We start from the raw sequence: 21421 nt of genomic DNA, 5'->3' as shown, positions 1-21421 counted from the left end.
AGTGCCGCAGAGACATCACCTTCAGCAGGAAAAAGAATGCATGTAGTATCCATTGTGAAAATAGTCCTATGCCTCCTAGTCCCCTAGAGAAACTGAGAGCTCAGTTTGTGCACTCTTTTTCCCAGGAACCAGAAATACTGGCTTTTCAACACTGGGTCACGTGCCTGCTCAAAGGACCTATTCTCTCCTGGCTTTCTACTTACTACCCAAGGTAGTGGTACAGAGCTTATGAGCCAGACAGAGGTCCTTGTCCTCCCTAATGACCTGGAAGGGAAAGTGAGAGAAAGGTCAACTTTCAGTCTCCGTGTGCCAGCATCCAGTGAGCAAACACAAAAGGAGTCAAAAGAACTGCTAGCACTCAGTAGCTTCTTTGCCATACTCCAGCAGCCAAACTCCACGCCCTCAAGTGTGAATGTCTCCCACCCAGGAGAGTTTATGAGGCAAGTGTCCATTCTAGGCAAGCTGGCAGAAGAACAGAGGTCCGATGCACGGCAGATGAGTGAGCGTGAGAGAGTGTGTGGTGTGTGTGAGCAGGGCATGCGTGTAATGTATGTAACATATATACATTTATACTGCACGTCTCCCAACCTTCTGTCTCCGTAGAAGGGAGACGGGGGTGGGGAGAGGGAGGGAGGGGAGGGATAAAGAGACACGGAGAGCGCGTGTGCACGCGCCCATGCACGCACGCGGGCACACACACTGGCTTAAATGGCAGAGTCTCTTGAGGGCGATGTGGTGGCAGCTTCTGGTCCAGGGCCATCCCAAGGCTCTTTCAGTGGCACTGTAGAAAGACACGGATTGTGTCTGCAGGAACACCGGGAGGGGCCCTGGCTAGCATTCTGTTGCCCCTGAACGCCTGTACACATGCCCAGGAGTATGATGATTCTTGTTGACCCTTCATTCCTGAGTTTATGGAATGCTTTACTGCCTGACCACTTTCATTCCAAGGGTACTCAGGAGTCCCCCTGTGTGGGTGAAAGGTGGAGGAGACCAGCTCCAGCTCCAAGAAGGTATGACACTGAAAGTAGAAAGTCCCAGGCCGAGTGAACTGGAGCCCCCTCATCCATTAGCCCTTTGGCCCAGCTGCCCTGGACTCATCTACACTGGGTTGGGCAAACACAGGGCCCCATTCCTGTGTCTACATGCTTGTGCTGCCGAGATCCTTACTAGTTTGTGCAGTGTCCTCTGGTCTGTCAGTTCTTTGGTCCAGCTTTCTCTGGGGTAAACATTGAAGATTCTGGTAAACATCTCCCCGGGAATCCCATAGTGAACCGCGATGCTTAGCCAGCCCGCCCATGAGCTTCTTCTGCTCTCCATCTCCCAAACGTGGAGGCCTCAGCAAGCCAGCTATCTGTGTTGGTGTTCCCCTTGGCCCACAAGGTACACAGGATAAAAGGTTGGAGGGGATGGTTTATAACAGTGGCCCATGAATCCGCAGGGCAAGCAATGCTGATGGAGGGAGTTAGATTTGAACTAAGGGAGAGGGAAGGCAACCTCACCTCTCACACACCACACATTCAGGTGCAACAATGGAAGGGCCAGTGTGGGAATCCGCCCTGTGGGAGGACCGTAAAGGGGGTCTCTGAATTAGCGTCCAGCTTTTCTCTGGTTGCCCTGTGAAGGGGTGAAATCGGAGTCCTCTGTGGCTTCCCTCAGCGACATCGCTGTTTGTCTTCTTTGCCTCTGTCTTCCTCATAGTAAAAGGATGCATCCAAGCTCTTACTTTTGAGAGCCAAGGACTCGGAAAAACACCTTGGTTCACGGGCATCAAGGGGTTTCAGCTGGAGAAAAGGTGTGAGGTCACCGTCACCTGTCAACCTGCCCCACACAGGTGTTGGGTGAGAAAGTGAGAGTGGCTGCAGCAGGACACGCCCCCGAGACTGGCATGGCCAGAACAATGTTAAAATTTAAAATTAAATCGCCACTGAATTTTGAAATTGCGGGGCGGAGAAGACAGCAGAGGGAGAGAAATACAACACCGTAGTGAGTGAAAGTGACACGGCGACAGACTCAAGGAGAGAAAGTCAGCGAGGGAAAGAGAGAGGAAGAGGGAGACAAGTCGGGCAAACACAAATGCAGTATGACCACTGGAAGGGTGAGTCATTCTAACGCTTGACCTTCCTAGGGAGAAGACTTCCACAGAGGGATGGTTGTGCCCTGGCAGGAGGCCAAGTCTCCCAACACCTGCAGGGTGTTGGGCCAAGTCTCCCAGCAACCTGGGGAGGTGACTGAAGCCGTGCAGAATGAACCAGAGGCTATGTCGCTGGGTGCGGGAGGCAAGGTCAGTTGACAGCATGGACACTGACTTAACACCACATCCACACATTGTGCCTTTAGTGGGACCTGGCAGGAGGAAGACTGCCAGTGGGTCCCAGGTTTGGGCTCCACCAAGATCTCAGTAAGCTGCATCGGTCCGGGTGGTCCCCAGGACCCGCACTGGCCCTGGAGCCTACAGAGGGCAGCAACAGGCTCTGTGCCTCATGCGTGAACCCCAGTGTACACCTCCCTTCCCTGTAGCGCAGGTCTGAGGAGGAAGTGGGGGTGACAGAGTTTCCAGGCAGGCAGAGACACTTAGATGGGGTGAGGACACTTTTCAAGCTGCCCTCCCTTTCCAGTGTAGGAGGCAGCACCTTCCTAACAGCCTACACCAGAGGTAGGAGCGAGCTCACTGTGAGTTCACAGGTGACTACTTTGCGCATCAGCCCCACACAAGTCCCCCACCGCCCCCGCCCATGGGCCATGTCTCCAGAAGATCCCTGCTGTTGTCCACCATGGGGGATCCTACAAACTGCTGTGGATGGCCCATAGCTGCCTGTGTCCCTCAAGAGGAACACCTAAGAGCTAAATACACTGCTCTGCAACCTGTGTGGAGCAACTGAGAACAGCATTCAGAGCTGGTCCTCAGAGCCACCCTTTGGCAGTAGCGGTAGCGGTCTTGCACCCAGGTTCCTGGGGAGGAGGGCCATCGCCTCTCCAGGAAAGCCTGAAGGGCAGCCTGGTGCTGTGGGGGTTCAAGGCCAAGCAGTCAGGTACTTGCCACCACCTCAACTTCCAAGGGTCTGTGTGGTAGCATGGGGGGCCCACCACTCCCCACAGTGTGCGGGGATGTTTGAGCAGGGATCACCGAGATCACGGGGAGAATGTCGGCTGCAGAGCATCCCAGAGGGACCTGCAGAGGGTGGACACACCCTCGGCTAACCTGGAGAGGAATGTGTCTGGGCTTCCACAGCAATCTCCACCCGCACGCGAGCTGTAGCTGAGTAAACCCCTTACCGCGTGGCAGGTGTTTCCGGGACCGACCGGCTGCGTGCTCAGGAAGGAGCCTGCCAAATGTTTCTCGGGGCTAACATTTTGCCACTGCTCTCTCTGTCCCAGGGCTTGCCCTTAACACAGTTTGCTGCTGCTCTGTACCAGGAGAGGGACCCATCCCAGAGAAGGGTCTGGGCTGGGGGTGGCCATCTGGCAGGAGGAGACATCTTTGTTACCATACGTCATGAGGAGAAACACCCTGGCGATGCTCATTCGGAACTGCACCAGTTAGGGCACTGCGTGCATCCAGTGTCGGCTGAGCTACAAATCTGAGGCCAGTCCACTTGGAGGTAAGGAGCAAGGGTAGTATTTGCCGGCCTGGGCAGCAACGGGAGCGATAACCCACTGGGTTGTAAGCGACAGAGCTTGGCACAGGGTGCGTTTGATCTGTGCCCCCACACTCCCTGTCTGTGCCTTCTGTGCCAGTGGCATGCAAAAGTACAGTCCCAGCACCACCCAGGAAGTTTCCAGGGGTCCACACCGCCCACGATGGGATGGAATCGGCTTCTTCTCGGAAACAGCCGCTCTGCCCAATTATCGACAACAGAGAGAAAGAAGTCTCCCCCACCCCACACCCACACCGGAAACAACCCAATCCACCCTGTCGTCAGTCTCCCCCTGCTTCAAAGATAGTGGCCCGCTTATAATTCCCTTTACAATTGCTGGGGCTGTCCGCCCGTCTGTGAAACTGACAGGATTCCCGTACCCCGGTGTGCACAGGGTGGGAGCAGAACCCAAGACGGGGAGAGAATCCACCGGGGGAAGGAAGGGGTCGAGATGGGCGCGGGGCCCAGTCCCTTTTTTCCATCCTCCAGGTTAAGCCGTCAGACTCTTACTAGGCAGACAGCCCATGGCTGCAGCACTTGTCTCAGGTGGTTTGGATTTATTCACACAATCTTCCACTACCAATCACCCAGGCATAGCAAGGCAGTTGGTAAGCTTTATTTCCCTCCCTCTGAAAATGTGACATGCAGGATATCTATCTCTTCCTTCTTGAGATACTTCGAAGTTCCTGGTGAAGGTCAAGGTCAGGTATATCCCAGTGATTCACGCCGGTCATCTGGAAGGCTGGAGTTCATGCATACGCCTACGCAAAGACAGGCACAAAACAAGCAAATGGACACACACACACGCGCGCGCACACGAGGAGACAGAAGATGTAAGGAACACTGTGTGTCTACTACCAGCAAACTACCAGCGTTTGCATTCTGAAGCCCTCACCGGATATACCATCCCTCACCATTTGGTAGCGCTGACACCTCTCCCAAATGAAAATGATTCCCTTTACAACTGAGGGGGCTGTCCGCCCGTCTGTGAAACTGATAGGGTTCTTGGGACCATGTGGGGAAGCCTTGCAATGTGGCCACAGAAACGGGTGGCACAGGGTGACAGAGAGCCCCTCACGCATGGTCTGTACCCCGGTGTGCACAGGGTGAGAGAAGAACCCAGGAGAGGAGAAGGAAGGGGTTGTGGGGGTGGGCTCGGGAGTGAGTTATGGAAAAAGTATTCATAGCACCTTCAGCCCAGCCTCTTTCCCAGTACAGGGACATTCACCTTTCTCAAGAGGTAAGAGGACCCCCCCACCCCGTCCTAAATACTCGGTGTCCTATGCAGTTGTTCAAAGGCCGAATTTTCCCACGGGTTGACAGGAACCAGTTAACAGGTTCCACAGCTGGATGCTCACCTGGCTCTGAAGCTCCATCCCCTCTCCGGGTGTTGTCTTTCCCAAGGTAGTAATGCAGGGGTTTGAGCCACAGGTCCTCAACGATGACCTGGGAGGGGAAGCAGGACAGGTTAGTTCATGACGCAGACCCCTTTCCCAGCAAAAGGGAAACCCACAAAGGTCACTGCTGAAGTGGCCCAGAGGGCCCCACCTCAGCAATCCTGTTGGAGTCTGGGCAGTTGTGGGCACACAGCCAGGTGAAGAAGGTCAGGCCCTCAGAGTCCTGAGAGCAGCTGGTCCCTGCACCCTCACAACCCGACAGAGGATGGATTGTGGTGGAACGAAAGGCCTCATATCCTGGAGGAATTGAAGAATGTCAGGCTACGGCTACGTCACCCTCTGTGCAGCCCACTTCACCCAGAGACAACCCCTGCTATCAGGAAGACCCTGCTTACCAGTGATGCTGAGTATATACTCCTTAATGAGCACTTCGTTCTGAAAGTAGGGGTTGTCCCGAAAGAAAAATATTATCCTGCAGGAGGCCTGGGGAAGGCTGAGTTCTTCCACCTGCCAGGCCATGAAAAAGGGCCAGGTGGAGTCTTGTCTAAGGTGTGCTGAGTGAACCTGCGCACTGGCTTGGATCAGCTGCCCCTCCCACCTTTCTCTCTGAACACCCCCCTCCCCCGAGCCTCTCACCAGAGTAACTCCGGGACTGACCTCCAAACTCAACAGGTAGCCAAGTAAGTCTTCATCTTTATGGCTGATGATGGCTGACAGCTGGGGGTGGTGCACCAACTGCTATAGGTCAAGGAGCTAGGAGAAACGGAACCAGACGAGAGAGCGAGGAGAGTGTGGGGCAGGGAACCTCCCCGGAGGTGCGCAGGCATTCTACACTGGCCCACCCTGATGATGGGCCCTGCTGGCCTTTCCACATGCACCCTCGGGTCTGGGGTCTACAGGGGCTCCTGGGTGTATGCAAAACTGCCTGCCTGCACTGGCTTGGGGATGGGCTGCTAATGGAGGCTTCCTCAGCCCTACTTGGTTTTTACATGCTACGCCATCCGTCCCAAAAGGAAGGATGTGTGTGTGTGTGTGTGTGTGTGTGTGTGTGTGAGAGAGAGAGAGAGAGAGAGAGAGAGAGAGAGAGAGAGAGAGGGAGGGAGCCCGCGCGCGCAGATGCAGGTGGCTCCCCCACTTCTAAGGCCTGGTGGCTGTGCCTAGCAGTCTGTTAGAGGGGGCTGCCCCACCCAAAAGAATTCCAGGAAAAGAATGCCTTCCAATGTTTGCAGAGTGAAGGGTCCTTTTTGAGCCCTACTTGCCTTTCCTTGCTGATCTTCTTCCCAGCTCTTACACCTGCCTCCTTTTGTGCTAACTACCGGGCCACATCTATGCAGTGTGTCCTCATTATTCCACCAGATTGGTCTCGGCCTTTTACTACCCCCCACCGATCCGCATGTCCCTGGCTCTCCCCTCCCACCTTCCCACAGCCCTGCTCCTTCTGGAGCTCCAGATCCCTTCCTCCTCTTCGCTGCCCCCTGAGCGAACACCGGTTAAGGATACCGCTGCAGCCCAGAAGCCGGGGATGCTCTGGATGACATCCCTTCTGCGGTCAAAGACCAATCTGCGGCTTCGCGCCACCTTTCTTCTTAGCCTTTCCAATGCACCTCTCGCCCCAGCGGTCACAAAGCTGAGCTCCAACTGCAGGATTTCCAGCCGCTCCATTTTGGGCCTGCGCTTTGATAGCTTCCGCCGGGTGGGTGCCGGTGCCTGGGGATCCTCCTGTTGCGGTGGGTCCTGAGTCTCTACCTCCACCTCCTCCATTACTTCCCACAGCCGCAGCACGACCTCCTCCCCGCTGGCCGCCCCCTCTCTGCAAGGGGAGGCCTCAGGGCGCAACACAACCTCCATGTCCACGGGGGACACACAGGCTTCCGCCCCCTCCCCCTCCCTGCCGCCAGCTACCCTCTGCTGCGCCCGGGCCCTGGGGGAAGGGGACCGTGGGGGCGGTTCCCCCGGAAACACAGGGGTCGCCACCGCCTCAAGGCCCCTGTGCAGACCCTGGAGCTGCGGGGCTGCCGGGGCCGCCCGGCCCTCCCCGCCCGCTCCCCTACTGGCCATGGCGCGCGTGGCCCCCGGCACCAACAGCGGTGGCGGGGACGACCCTCCGGACGCCGGCGTGTCTGCAGTGGGAGGGCTGCGGGCCTGGCGAGAGCGCTACCCTGCGCATGTGCGCAGGCGCCCCCTGGGGCGGGCGGGAAGCTCCGAAGGCCACCCGCGCGCGCACTCCCTCCGGCCCCGCCCCTCCACCCCCTCCCGCCACCGGGGGCGGTCCAACACGCAGCCCCGCCCTCCGCCTGTCAGTCAGAACCCAGCGCCCCAGACTGTGGGCATCGTGCCCCTGGGCCTCTGGGCCCGGGGGCCCTCGGCCCTTCCGTGCGTGCTATGGGACCCTGGGCAAGCCCCACTCCCTACTCAAGTGTCCGTGAGCTAGGTCACACAGTGAGCTGCCCGACCACCGCCCCCTATTGAGGGACCAGACCCTGAGGTGTCAGGAGAAACCCTGGCCCGGAGGAAGAAGACCCCCACCCCCACCAGTGGCCAGGCTTACTCCTACAGCCCATGCCTTGTCCTCAGGTGTACGCACAGGAAAAACAACTCCCTCCTGTTTATTGCTCTCTCCCTGCTGGTGCACAAACATGGCACATGCTCCATTATGAGGTCGAATGCCCGCCTCCTCCCTCGGCACTGACACTGTCTCTCTCCAGTCTCCAGAAGCAGGGAGGCACTTCACATCACCCGCCAGTAAAGGTCCCACCGGATTCCTTGGGGGGGGGGGCGTGTGGATGATCCGCACACAGGGGTGGCAGCTTCCTCATGGAAACAGCACGTCTTCCTGTACCTGGCACACAGAGGTTCGAGAGGCACACATGAGCAATCAAACAGGCAGGTACCTTCACGGCTCTGAACGACAATTTGCCTATGAGTGTGTGTGAGAGAGACACAGAGCCAGAGGGAAAGAGGGGCAGGGACACACACGCACACGTACAGTGTGACATCGGTTGTCGTGCGCAGTGACGACTCTTTCACGATCTTCCTCAAGCAGTTTTATTACCCCAGTTTCAATGCTCTCTCAACGCCCTCTCAGGTAAAAACAACATCAGTCTTCTATCTCCTCCCTCATCACTCCACCAACCCTCCTCCGTGGCACTCTACGTCTCTGCTGCAGCACACACCGGTCACAGTGGTGGCTTTGTGAACATGTCTGTCCCAGCTCGGAGCCCAGAGCAGTCCGCCAAGAAACTGCTCTTCCTGTCCACCAACCCTCTTCTCTTCTCCCCGCTAGGGCATGCGCGCTTTTTAACCTTCTCCTGGGCGGGCAGGTGGTAGCACAAGGCGCTGCGTCACTAATCATCCGTAAGGCGCCTGATAGGGCTCACTGTGCAGGCTCAGGGCACCGCCAGCCTCGTGAGCCTCGTGACTTGGCTGCAAGCCCAGGCGCCATCTTGAGTCCACACTGGCAACAAGCCTGGGTGCCACCTCGGTCCTGCCGAGTGGGCCCCAACATATCTCCCTTTTTGTTTTATTAAAATAAGGCTCGGGATCGTGCCTGTCTTAGGTTGCCGACCCTCAAGGACCATTCTTACCCGTCATTGGGAGAACAATAGCATGATTGTTTCCCTGTCTTAGGTTGAAAGGTCCCGGGGACGATCTTACCCGTCACTGACTACCGATCCAGCATACTGAGCCATACATGGGGAGATGAGCCAGCTTCAAGGGCTGTCAGAGCTTGCACCAATATGCGCTGTTGTTGCAGTGTGCGCCGTCGAGTTCGCCTGATATATCCAACCATGAAACATCATGCTACCACCAACAAGAATGCCCAGAACGCCATGCCACCCCAGTCTTTTAAAAAACCCAATGTTCCATGTATTAAGTCCATTCATTGTTGTATTGCGGCGACTTCTACGCGGGTAGAATTAATTGCAGCGATGGACGCTCGTAGCTCAATCATGGTGTGTTCAAATTCACGGCTCCAAGTTCCTAGAAGCGTCTTGCTTAATTGACGAAACAAATTGCCTGCATGGGAGAAATTCTGATACTGCACATACGTTATACATATAGTCCAGATAATTGAGCTTGCTGAGCCATGCCAGCAGCCACATGTGAGGATAGAGCATTCATAGTGGCTGCAATAACTGCCACAGCCACAGAGGCCACAATTACAGCAATAAGAGCAGAAATTCCAAAGTCTCCAAGGGTGCATAGAAGCATAGCAGAAAGTCAGAAAACAGGTATCAATAAAACAACCTAAACTATCATTAACCAAGGTAAAGGAAGAGGGAAAGTAGAAATAATTCCCCAAAGATCTTAAAGAAAACAACTCATCTCTACGGTACCGAGCAGCAGTTTCTTCCTTAGGAAACTTAACACAGAGCATATCTTCTAACATATATGCAAAAAACAAAAAACTTATTTTTTGACCCATTGTATATTTTTATAACTCTTGCGTTAGGAACTAATCTTCTGACCTATCCTTTATTACTATTTACACATTAGGCGCCTTCATTTTCTATCTTAGTTTCTTTCTTCATTTTCTAAGTTTTTTTCCAACTAACCTCAGGTGTCTTCCATCTATGGTGGCGGATTAGGAGAGGGAGGGGGAGGAGCGGAAGGTTTAGGGCGTTTCATTTTTTCTATGAATTCTAACAGAGCTTCTTCCTTCTTAGAAATCTCTTTCGCTTTCAAATTTTCTAAAATGGCTGCTTTCACTTTAGCAACCTTAGACCTTTTCGTCGCAACACCTGCGAACCTTCACAGCGCTGTCCCTCGCTTATCCGCGAGCCTCGCTTATCCGCGAGCCTTATTTACTCCTATCTTGTCGAATCAGGACCAGCCCGATTCTCTAACTTGCTTACACTAAAAAATATCCTCCTTAATGGAGCCCCCTTTGATCGGGGAAAATAACTTGCTTACACTAAAAAATATCCTCCTTAATGGAGCCCCCTTTGATCGGGGAAATAACTTGCTTACACTAAAAAATATCCTCCTTAATGGAGCCCCCTTTGATCGGGGAAAATAACCCTCCGTAAACGGAGCCTCCTCCTCCCTTTTCGGAGTCAAAGGAGTACTTACCAGCCGGCTGCCCGGGACTGCCGAGGTTCTGATCAAAGACACGATCTTCCTCAAGCAGTTTTGTTACCCCAGTTTCTTGTACAGTTAACCCTCCGTAAACGGAGCCTCCTCCTCAAAGGAGTACTTACCAGCCAGCTGCCTGGGACTGCCGAGGTTCTGATCAAAGCGAAGGTCCCCGTACGGGCCACCATTTGTCGTGCGCAGTGACGACTCTTTCACGATCTTCCTCAAGCAGTTTTATTACCCCAGTTTCAATGCTCTCTCAACGCCCTCTCAGGTAAAAACAACATCAGTCTTCTATCTCCTCCCTCATCACTCCACCAACCCTCCTCCGTGGCACTCTACGTCTCTGCTGCAGCACACACCGGTCACAGTGGTGGCTTTGTGAACATGTCCGTCCCAGCTCGGAGCCCAGAGCAGTCCGCCAAGAAACTGCTCTTCCTGTCCACCAACCCTCTTCTCTTCTCCCCGCTAGGGCATGCGCGCTTTTTAACCTTCTCCTGGGCGGGCAGGTGGTAGCACAAGGCGCTGCGTCACTAATCATCCGTAAGGCGCCTGATAGGGCTCACTGCGCAGGCTCAGGGCACCGCCAGCCTCGTGAGCCTCGTGACTTGGCTGCAAGCCCAGGCGCCATCTTGAGTCCATGCTGGCAACAAGCCTGGGTGCCACCTCAGTCCTGCCGAGTGGGCCCCAACAGACGGTGAGTGTGTAGGTACAGCATAGCAAAGACCCGCGTGTGTCCTCTCATTAGTTCCCGCCCTGTCAGACTCTGTTGCCCCGAAGAGACCTCGTGAAGGCTTGCGCCTGCCACCTCAGCCCCCACCGCGCACCCCTGGCTCAAGTCTTCTAATTTTAATTTAGGAAATGACTCTTTTTTTTTGTTTTTATTTCACAATTATTTAAAACATTTATATGAATATTAATATAAACATTAGCATAAAATAAAACATTAATGACTAAGTCAAATTTACAAAAATTAGAGGCTGGGTATGGTGGCGCACGCTTGTAATCCCAGTACTTGGGAGGCTGAGACAGGAGGATCACAGGTTCGAAGCCAGCCTCAGCAACTTACTGAGAATGTCAGTAACTTAATGAGACTGTTTCCAAAGGATAAAATAAAAAGGGATGGGGGTGTACCTCGGAAGTAGAGTGTCCCTGAGTTCAATCCCCAGTACCATACACACACACACACACACACACACACACACACACACACACACACACACACAGAAAATTATAAAAATAAAGTCTATCCAGAAAAGTTTCTATTTTTCCATTACCCACCACTCTCTTTCCCTTCTCCTACAGGTGGCCATTGAGATTTCTTATCTACCCTTCCATTTACTTATTTGTTTATCTACTTTTCCTACGGATGATTGAGCCCAGGGACAGTATACCTCTAAGCCACACTCTCAGCCTTCTTACTTCTGATTTTGATACAGGGCCTGCTAAGTTGCAGAGGGCCTCGCTAAGGTGCTAAGTCTGGCCTCAAACCTGCGATCCTCTTGTCTCAGCTTCCCAGGGGCTGGGATTACAGGTGTGTATCACCACACCTGGCTTGAAGTCTTAAATACTCTGAAAGACTATTTAAGAGGTATTGTAAGGTCAAACTTGTGTTCAACATTTAGGCGAAGCAACTGAAACTGATTAGGGATGTGTTTCCAAACTCTGCTAGGAGTGGTTCGTTACATCCAGTACGTGTTGCATGTTACCCTTCCAAAATCACAACTGTTCAAATTCTGAAACATATCTGGCCCTGGAGTTTGCCTGGGGGACCCTGGACCTGTGATTCACATCTCAGACGAAGGCAGCCTGGGCCTCGGGTGGTGCCAGAAAACCCTGGGGCCACTACCAGAAAGGCATCCACCCAAGGGCCACTGGAACAAGACAGAGTACCTTAAGCACTTTATTTTTTATTTTTTAATTTAATTTGATTTTTTTTTTTTTTTGGTGGTACTGGGGTTCCTGGAAGCCCTTCTACCTCTGGGCTACACTCCCAAACCTATTTTATACTCTTTATTTGGAAACAGGGTCTCGTAAGCCAGCTCGGCTGGCTTTGAACCTGTGCGATCCTCCTAGCAGGGGTCCCCAGGGAACAATTTCCCCAAACCATATTCTCCCAATTCGTAACAGGACGCTGTCATTGTGCATAGAATCGCCCCCAGCCATAGCCGAACATGGGTGGACCAAGAGGGAGTGGGCCGCCATGTCTTCTCTTCACCCATGGCTGCCCTGAAGCCAGCGTGCCCCACTAGAAGCTCGGTGAGGTGGGTACGGGTCCACTCAGAGCTGTGTCCCTGGCTGAGGACAATCCCTGGGTCAGCTCAGAGTCTAATTAGAACTTCCCTGATGCACAGATGCCGCCCTCTTGTTTGGGTTTCTCCCTGCTTGGGTTCCTTACTCCCAATATTCTCCAAAGAGCACACCACAGATAGGAAGACAGTCAATTTCCTGTCGCCACTGATTACAGGGTGCGCTGGCGAGGAATTCTGCACAGTGCTGCCATATAATCAGGCTTGGTCCTCCCTCTGGAGGCTGAGGTGAGAGGCCATGACGCCCTGGCACCCACTCCTGGCAGGGAGCAGAGCCTCCTCACCTTGGCCATCATAAAGCTTTTAGGGGCTAGCTGTCTCTCTTCGGGTCTCTAAAGATGGGCAGACTGATGGCTCCCCAGATGTCTGGCAGGACCTGGTCCTCCAGCAGGTTCATCTGCTGGCTTTGTTGGGATCCAGAGAGAAGCCTCTTTCAGCTTGGGATAAACTTAATCCTCTAAGCAGACATTGATCCAAAATTTCCATACAGGCAGCGTTGAGGGGCAGCCATCTGTTGGAAGGGGATTAGGGGGCTTGTACTAGAGCCACCTTCGTAAGGCAAGCACCAGCACCGTGACATCACTCAGGCTGCGTGCTACCTTGGGACGGTTGATGGAGGGGTTGGTAAGGAATGCCTTCCCTTGGCAGCACAGGACCCTGAAGCAGCCCATAGAAGAGCCTGGCAGGAATGCGATGGGGCAGGGGCGGGCCAAGGCCCGAGCAGGGCCCTCCCTCCACCCCCAGTTCTGCCCAGTTCTGCCACCTCTGCTGTTTTGCTCACCAATGCTTGTTCTGCAGGTAAACCAGGGGCATCTCTGTGAGGAAGAGAGACAGTCACGCTTGGGCCAGTGCCCGGATGCCAATCTGGGGCTTTTGCTGCTGTGATTTCTGATAAACGCGCTGGGGCGTCCCTGTAATCCAGGCTCTTGCTGCCCCAGCTGCTTGGGGCTGAGAGAGGCCACCATCTGTCTGGCTGAGACACTGTTTATCACACCCTTAGCCCATCTTCGGAGGCTTCGAAATGTATGATTCTCAACACCTCACTGCATGGAAACAGGCAGTCTGTCGGAAGCTCATTGTCAGGGAGAAACATGGAATATTACAAGAGGGCCACATGGCCAGCTCAAGTTCAGATTCTTCTCCACAGAGCAAAATGCCTTCAGGTTTGAAGTCAGGAGTCGAAATCTTCTCTCTTATTTTCAAAATATATATATTTTTTATTTTGAAGCAGAGTTTTATTAAGTTGCTGCGGGCCTCACTAAGTAGCTGAGGCTGTCTGCGAACTGTGATCCTCCCGTCTCAGCCTCCCAAGTACTGGATTACAAGTGTGCCCACCGCCCTGCTGAGACTATCTTAATGATACTGGCTCTATCCAAACAACCCAGTTGCTCACTGGAGATTCCGGTGGTGGAAGTGTTTGGGATTAACTTGTAGAAGCAGCACCTCCTAAGCCCCCAACTTTCTCTCAAAGGCGAGAAAAGCAGAGGGAACCTGCGGCTGAACTCCCAGGTGCAGGGCCGCGGGGGGCCTCTGGACCCGCACACAGCTCCCAGCCCTCCTCAACCTCTTACCCCAAGGCAGCAGCCATCATTTATAAGTGACCTGCATTTTCAGGTGTGAGTTCAGGAGCAGGGCGGGGGTGTGTCCTGGAGGGGAAGCTGGGAGGGAGGAGGTTGGGGAGAACCCCCACCCCACAAAGGGTGGTTCTGTGGGTTTAGGAATTTTGCCTTAGGTCTGTGGCTTTGGCCTTGGCGGGCTCTTCCCTAGCGCCCTCTGCTGGCAAACATCTAGAACTGTTTATTAAAGAGTATTTTTCCATTTTGGGTCTTTTTTCACTGGGGAACTCAGGGTGCTCTTTCTAAAGCCCAGGGCCTTCCGCACATGGAATGTCAGGGGACATTCTGGAATAAAGGAAGAGAAGTATGCCGTGAGTCTGGTCTCAGGAAGAAGCCAAGAAAGACCATCTCTGGTTGTCCCGGCCGGACACACACAGAGGACCAAGGAAGGCCAGGTGTGCAGCTCTGCCTGGGGGGACTGGCTGTCTCCCGTCAGTCACTAGCGACAGAGGCACAGCTCCTGACACTTCGCCTCTCTGTTCCGTCTTGCTTCGAGAGTGCTGAAGAAATCTATTCTTCATCGAGTGTGTGTGTGTGTGTGTGTGTGTGTGTGTGTGTGTGTGTGTGTGTCACTGAGGACTGAACCCAAGTTAAGGTTCATCACCACGAGCTCATGGGACTCTACAGGCCGCCTCACCGTCTTCTAGAACAGCCCTCCTGTTCAGTGTATAATTTAAGGTTCTCCGAGCAGAGGATGCCAAATGGAAGGAGAGTGCTAAGAGATTTATTGAAAGAAATAAGGAGGGAGCTGGAGGCTGAAACTCCTCCACCTGGGGCCTTGGAGGGATGGAAAGAAGGGGGGGAAATGAAGAAAGGAAAGAAGGAGGAAGGGAAGGAAGGAAGGAAAAGGAATGAAGGGAAGGGAGGAAGGAAGAGGAGGAAGAGAGGGACAAGTCCATGGGCTGTAGTTCTCAAACAGCTTTTGGAGTTTAACAAGGAATCTTTAAGCCAAGTTGCCGAGGCTGGCCTCAAACCTGCCATCCTCCATCTCAACCTCTAGAAGACTAGGGTTACAAGTGTGCGCCTGGGCCTCCAGGAACGAACGGCCCTACCTTCTCGGGGCTGCTGCCCTCAGTCATTGGTTGAAGGCAGCTTGTGAGCAGCGCAGCCTCGGCATAAGGTCGGGGCAGTACCTGAAGCCCTCGGCCATCCAGGCCCTGAAGCCGGGCACTTGACGGGCGGGTGTGCAGCCACCAGGTGGCCTGGGCCGGCAAGAGGGCAGCCAGGCGGTTCCGGCTGCCATGCTGTGCCCGTACCCTCGGTGCCGTCTCTTGTTGGCGCGTGCAGGGCTCCTGTACAAAATGGCTTCTCCTGGAGTAACTTGGAGGGTGCAGCGTCACGCCGATCGATCGTCACACTTGGCTCATCACCACCAACTCAGCAACCCGTTAGATATTTATTTCCTTCCCTGGAGCAGCTCACACGCTCCGACGGCAAGACTCCCGGATAGTGCTTGTTCTGTCTTTGAGTGGTTCATGCTTTGGTCAGGCCCGTATTATCCATCGACGCCACCCCATCTTCTGCCCTGGAGAGCCTGTGACCGCTCTGGGTCGCTGTTCTCTCTTGCAGTTGTGGAGAGACCTTCACAGGTGATGCCTGCCGAGGTCTCAGGCACATTCGATATCCCATTCCTTGTCCTCTTTTTCCCCATCTCTGCATCCCGGCCTCTCTTCTCAGTGGCCAAATTTTGCTTTTCTCCCAACAGTGGGCTTTACTGAGGCTTGGGAATGGAGGCGGGAAGGGAAGGGGAGGGAATGTCGGAGATGACCCTGTGCTATTCACAAGGAGTTTCCTGAGGCCCAGGACTGTGCAGCAATCACGCTGACACGCTGTTTCCAGACGAACAGGATGGCCACGGTCATGACAGAAGCTGGTCAAGGCTGGCCCCAGGCCGGGTTTTGAAATATCACCCCCCAAGCCGGGCGTGGTGGCTCACGCTTGTAATCCCAGTACTTGGCAGGCTGAGACAGGAGGATCGCGGGTTGGCAGACAGCCTCAGCTACTTAGTGAGGTCCTCTTCAACTTAGTAAGTAAGACCTTTCTTCAAAATAAAGAATAAAAAGCCGGGTGTGGTGGCGCACACTTGTAATCCCCGAGCTTGGGAGGCAGAGACAAGAGGATCGCACAGGTTCGAAGCCAGCCGCGCGCGTTGGCTTAGGAGACCCTGTTTCCAAATATAAAAATGTAAAAATAGGTCTGGGAGTGTAGCCCGGAGGTAGAAGGACTTCCAGGAACCCCAGTACCACCAAAAAAAAAAAAAAAAGAATAAAAAATAGGAGCTGGGTGTGGGGGCGCACGCTTGTAATCTGAGCATTCGGGAGGCTGAGACAGGAGGATCGTGGTTTGTGGACAGCTCAGCTACGTAGGGAGGCCCTCTGCAACTTAGTGAGGCCCTGTTTCAAAATAAAGTATAAAAAATAGGGCAGGGGATGTGGCTCGGAGGTCGAATGCCTCTGGGTTCCATCCCCAGACCTTCAAAAAAAAAAAAAAAAGAGTATAAAATAGGGCTAGGGGTATAGTTTGTAGGTAGAATGCCCCTGGGTTCCACCCCCAGTACCGCACACAAAAAAGAAATATGAATGAATACTCCATGGATATGTACACGTATTATGTGTTAAGCAAAAAAAAAAAAAAAGTGCTTTAATTTTAAGGAGAAGGGAGTGACCCCGGTTTGATCATTATGATCATCACACACTGCACACAGGCACCACATTACCCTCTTCCCCATAAATTTGTATAAATAAAATAATAATAAAAGGGGTCCACTGAGGAGCCTTGAGCCGCTTGAGGGAGACCTGGAACTGCTCTACATATGGGCACTTGGTCAACATTGGGGACTGAGAGGGAGCAGAGAGGGAGGCCTGGGAAAGTAAACGGAGTCACACTCCGTCAGAAGCCCAGGATGGGCTCTCAGCTCACCTGAAGGGCAGGCTGGAGATTGAGGGCCCCTTGAGCGCACCCTCACCTACCGCAGCACCCTGGCTCCCCCTCCCCCTGTGCCTGGTCTCGGAACCCCTGGGGTCCAACTCCTGTTTCGAGCCATCTGTGTTTGAAGTTGACAGTAAGAGAGGCTGTCCTGAGCGTTAGCAGCATTCCTGCTTCATCATCAGCCTGGGTCTCTCTGGAAAGCCCAAGTGCCCCACCCCCACTGCCCCGAACAGCTGGCAGGGACCAGGTGCCTTTCGAGAGGTGCCACAGGAAACTCTTTTAGGACCTCCAGGCACCTCAGAGTGTCAGATTTGCAAGAAGTTTGCTCATGGAGAATTTCGGGTCCTATTCCTGAATGCTCTGTGGGAAAGGCAGGAGTGACATGCAACATTGGTTTTTTGGGTTTTTTTTACAGGTAGGTGGTTCAGCCAGCTGTGGTGCATGCCTGTAATCTCAGTATGTGGGAAATTGAGAGGGGGTTGCAAGGTGGAGGCCAGTCTCAGCAACGTAGCGAGACCCCGGCTCCAAAACAAAACGGAATAAGTAAGCTGGGCGTGGCAGCATACGCTAGTAATCCCAGCATCTTGGATGCTGAGACAGGAGGATCACGGTCAGTGGCCAGCCTCAGCTACTTAGTGAGGCCCTTTGCAGCTCAGTGAGACCCTGTTTCAAAATAAGAATAAAAAAAATTGGGCTGGGGGTACTCAGAGGTAGAATGCCTCTAGATTCCATCCCTAGTACTGCAATAAACAAACAAACAAACAAACAAACAAACAAGGGGGGGGACTTGGAATATAGATCAGAATGCCCCTGAGTTCAATTCCCAATACAAAAAAAAAAAAAGAATACCTCTATCTTTGAAGTTGTGATTTATGATACTAGCCCTGCTGTCAAATATAAACTGTAAGTTAGGGCCACAGGTGTGCGTGCTTAGTTAAGATGCAAAGGGCACTAAGGCAGAGGCTGCTTGCCGTTTAAGGTTTCTGGCACCCACCGAGGGGTCTTAGAGCATGTCCTCCACAAGCCAAGGAGAACTAAGGTCCACTTTTAAGAATCAATACATTTTGGACAATCCCGTATTCTACCAGCCTAGAGGCATTCTACCTCCGAGCTATGCCCCTAGTCCTATTTTGGTTTTTATTTGGAAACAGAGTCTTGCTACGTTGTTGAGAGCCTCGCTAAGTGGCTGGGCCTGGCTTTGAACCTGTGGTCCTCCTATCTTGGCCCTTCTACATCACCACACCCGGCCTGCTGCTGCTTTTCTAGCCTTTGGTGCCCTGGCCAAGGGCAGCAGGAGGGGCCCCGGCTCCACTGGCAACCATTTCACTGGGCAAAGGAAGCCGGGGCAGCTGACAGAGGACCATCGTCCCTCCTGAGACTTAACTAATGGTCATTTGAAAGCCTGAAATGCTTGCTTCACACCTCAATCCCAGCCCCGCCCACCCACACTTTGATTGACATGTGCCATTCATTCACGACAGAACCCTGGAAGCTCTCTGCTCGTTGAAAGCATTGCCTGTGTTTCTTTTTTCTTGGAAGAACAAATGCAGGTCCTCTAAGCCACCCCGCCTGTCCCAGAATATCTCTCTGAGCGGCTTAGGGACCACAGGAGGATGTGTGTGACTGCGCAGGCCAAGCTCACCCTTGGGGCCTCCTTATGCTTTCTTCTTTTCAGTTTCTCCTCTCATCTTTCCTTTCATTTATACAAGTGAGTAACATTAAGGCCACAGCTGGGTGCGGTGGCTCACTCCTGTAAACCTAGTACCTGGGAGGCAGAGACGGGAGGACCCCAGGTCGGAGGCAGCCTCAGCAATGCAGTGAGATTCTCTGCAACCTAGTGAGACCTGTTTCAAAAATGAAAAATAAAAAAGGCGTGGGGTGAGCCGGGCGTGGTGGCGCACGCTTGTAATCTCCGCGCTTGGGAGGCAGACAGGAGGATCGCACAGGTTCGAAGCCAGCCGCGTGCGCTGGCTTAGGAGACCCTGTTTCCAAATAAAAAAGTAAAAAATAGGTCTGCGAGTGTAGCCCGGAGGTAGAAGGGCTTCCAGGAACCCCAGTACCACCAAAAAAAAAAAAAAGGCATGGGGTGCAGCTTGGAGCTAGAGTGCCCGGGGTTCATACACACACACACACACACACACACACACACACACACACACACACACACACAGAGGCCACAAGGAGAGGACCCAAATGTTTGCCCTTTGAAGGACTTTGCGTAATCTTCCTGAGTCTGGCAACTAGTGAACGTCCTGATTCTGGAAGCCTCTGAAATGGCTTTTCAAACCCGTGCTGACAGTTTTCTGACCACCTGTATCAACTGGTGTCCCTGAAGCAGTCCATGCTAATGATAAATTGCGGCTTCTCAGGAGCCTGCTGTCTGTCATCTGGAGACACCTCCGTGTTAGATATTTATTTGCATATATAAAACTCTGTAAGAGCCCATTAATTACCACGGAGCGCCTGAAGAACGGCCAGGGGCTATTGCATCGACAGCGCTGCTAACCCCGTCCACAAACACACACATACCCTCCAGGTTTACCTGTTAGACTTAAACGATAATTACGGGGCCATCTAGCAACAGACGAGTGTAGGCGCTAATTATCCAAATGAGACTTGGAATGTGCAGTTACCCACTTATTTTTAGCTTCGTAACTATGATTTCCACTCCAGATCCACAGTCAGTATAAATAACTGGTGTCTGATGAATTGTCTTGGTAAGTGTTTTTCTTAACGTTATTGGAACTATTTCACGCAGGAAGCGAAAGAACACTTCAAACGCGGCTTGAGCATGAACTATTAACTCTTGGAAGTCGGAAGGGCCTCGCTCAGACGCCCACGGCCAGTAGGTGGCGCTGTGGACCAGAAAATAAAAATCTCCACTTGGCTGCGACCAGGCTTTTGGTTTCTGCTCCTGAAGAGCTTTTGAGTTAACAGGCCTTGTGCTGTCCAGGCAGGAGAACTTGACGAGGGCTCACGAGTGTCACCTGTCTGCCCGGCAGGGTGGCTGGGGTCACCGGGCATTGCACGGGCAGAGACCTGGTCATCCGTGAGCTCCAGGTAACTCCTGGGGCTCCGCCACCACCTTCGGGTTTTCAGTTCTCTTGCTCCCATCCTGGGGACCTTGCTGTGTTTTACTCTCATCCAAGGATTTACGGCAATTTCATTGCAAGCCATGGGGGGGCGCCCAAATCTAATTAGGGCTGGCCTGCAGCTCAATGCCAGAGAGCATGCCTACCCTGCTTCAGCCCAGACTCACCCAGCACACCAACCAAGAAGTCTTACAATATCGTGTTTGAGACATCTGTTTCCAAATCTCAGTTTCCAGGATGGGTTAAATGAGAATAAGGACACACACACACACACACACACACACACACACACACACACACACACACACACACGTTTTAAAATAGATTCAACTCTTATTCCTTGTTCTTTGTAAAAATAGCTGACCTAGATGTGAATGAAAGGGTGTTGGGTACTTGGGAGACTGAGCTAGGAGGGTCACAGGTTCAGGGCCAGCCCCAGCGACACAGCGAGACTTAGCAGCAAAGCAAGATACTGTCTCGAAAACTAAAAATGAAAAAGGGCTGGAGTGTAGCTCAGGGGTAAAAGGCCCCTGGGTTCAATCCCTAGTAACACACACACACACACACACACACACACACACACACACACACACACACACACTATTGAGTCCCCTGGGGAAATGTCCTTAGGAATCTCACTGAAGCGACTGTTCTGGAATAAAGGCATAAACACAAAATAATAGAAATGAAAGTGAACGGCCAAGCTGGACCTTGGACCCTCGGCCTGGTGATCTAGGTCAAATATTGTCTCCTGGAAAAGTGTACGAAAACAGAATTCTACTCACTCCCTTCTCTTCTCTCTTCCCTGTTTATATTTTCTGTTTCTCCTGTTAGTGTACTGAAAAAGTGGTACTTAACTCAGCACTATAAACGTCACAGCTTCCCGCCACTGTCCCTGTGAAGGAGGACTGCGCCACTCACAGAGGATTCGGAGGATGCAAACTTGGGCTTCACGGGCTCAAGGCAGAGGTCCTCCTTATGGACAGAATGAGGGCTGGGGTCTGACACGGAGCATGGAGCTTCTGTTCTATCTGGTAAGGGACAGGGACCACTCTGGGCCGCGGAGCTTGTAAACAGCTTGCAAAAGTGGCGGCAGTTACCCTGTCCCTGCACCTACCCTTTTATTTTTTGCAGTACTGCGGATGGAACCCAGGGACATTCTACCCCCGAGCTACGCCCTCTGCCCTATTTTTTATTCTTTATTTTGAAACAGGGTCTCACTGAGATGCACAGGGCCTAAGTAGCTGAGGCTGTCCACGAATCCAGATCCTCCTGTCTCAGCCTCCCAAATGCTGGGATGACAAGCGCGCGCCACCATGCCCAGCTCCTCCATCTTTCTTAAGACCTCCCTCGAGGGGAATAGCTGGG

Source organism: Muscardinus avellanarius (assembly GCF_963383645.1).
Source record: "Muscardinus avellanarius genome assembly, chromosome: Y".
Classification (NCBI taxonomy): Eukaryota; Metazoa; Chordata; class Mammalia; order Rodentia; family Gliridae; genus Muscardinus; species Muscardinus avellanarius.
This window is presented reverse-complemented; position numbering follows the sequence as displayed.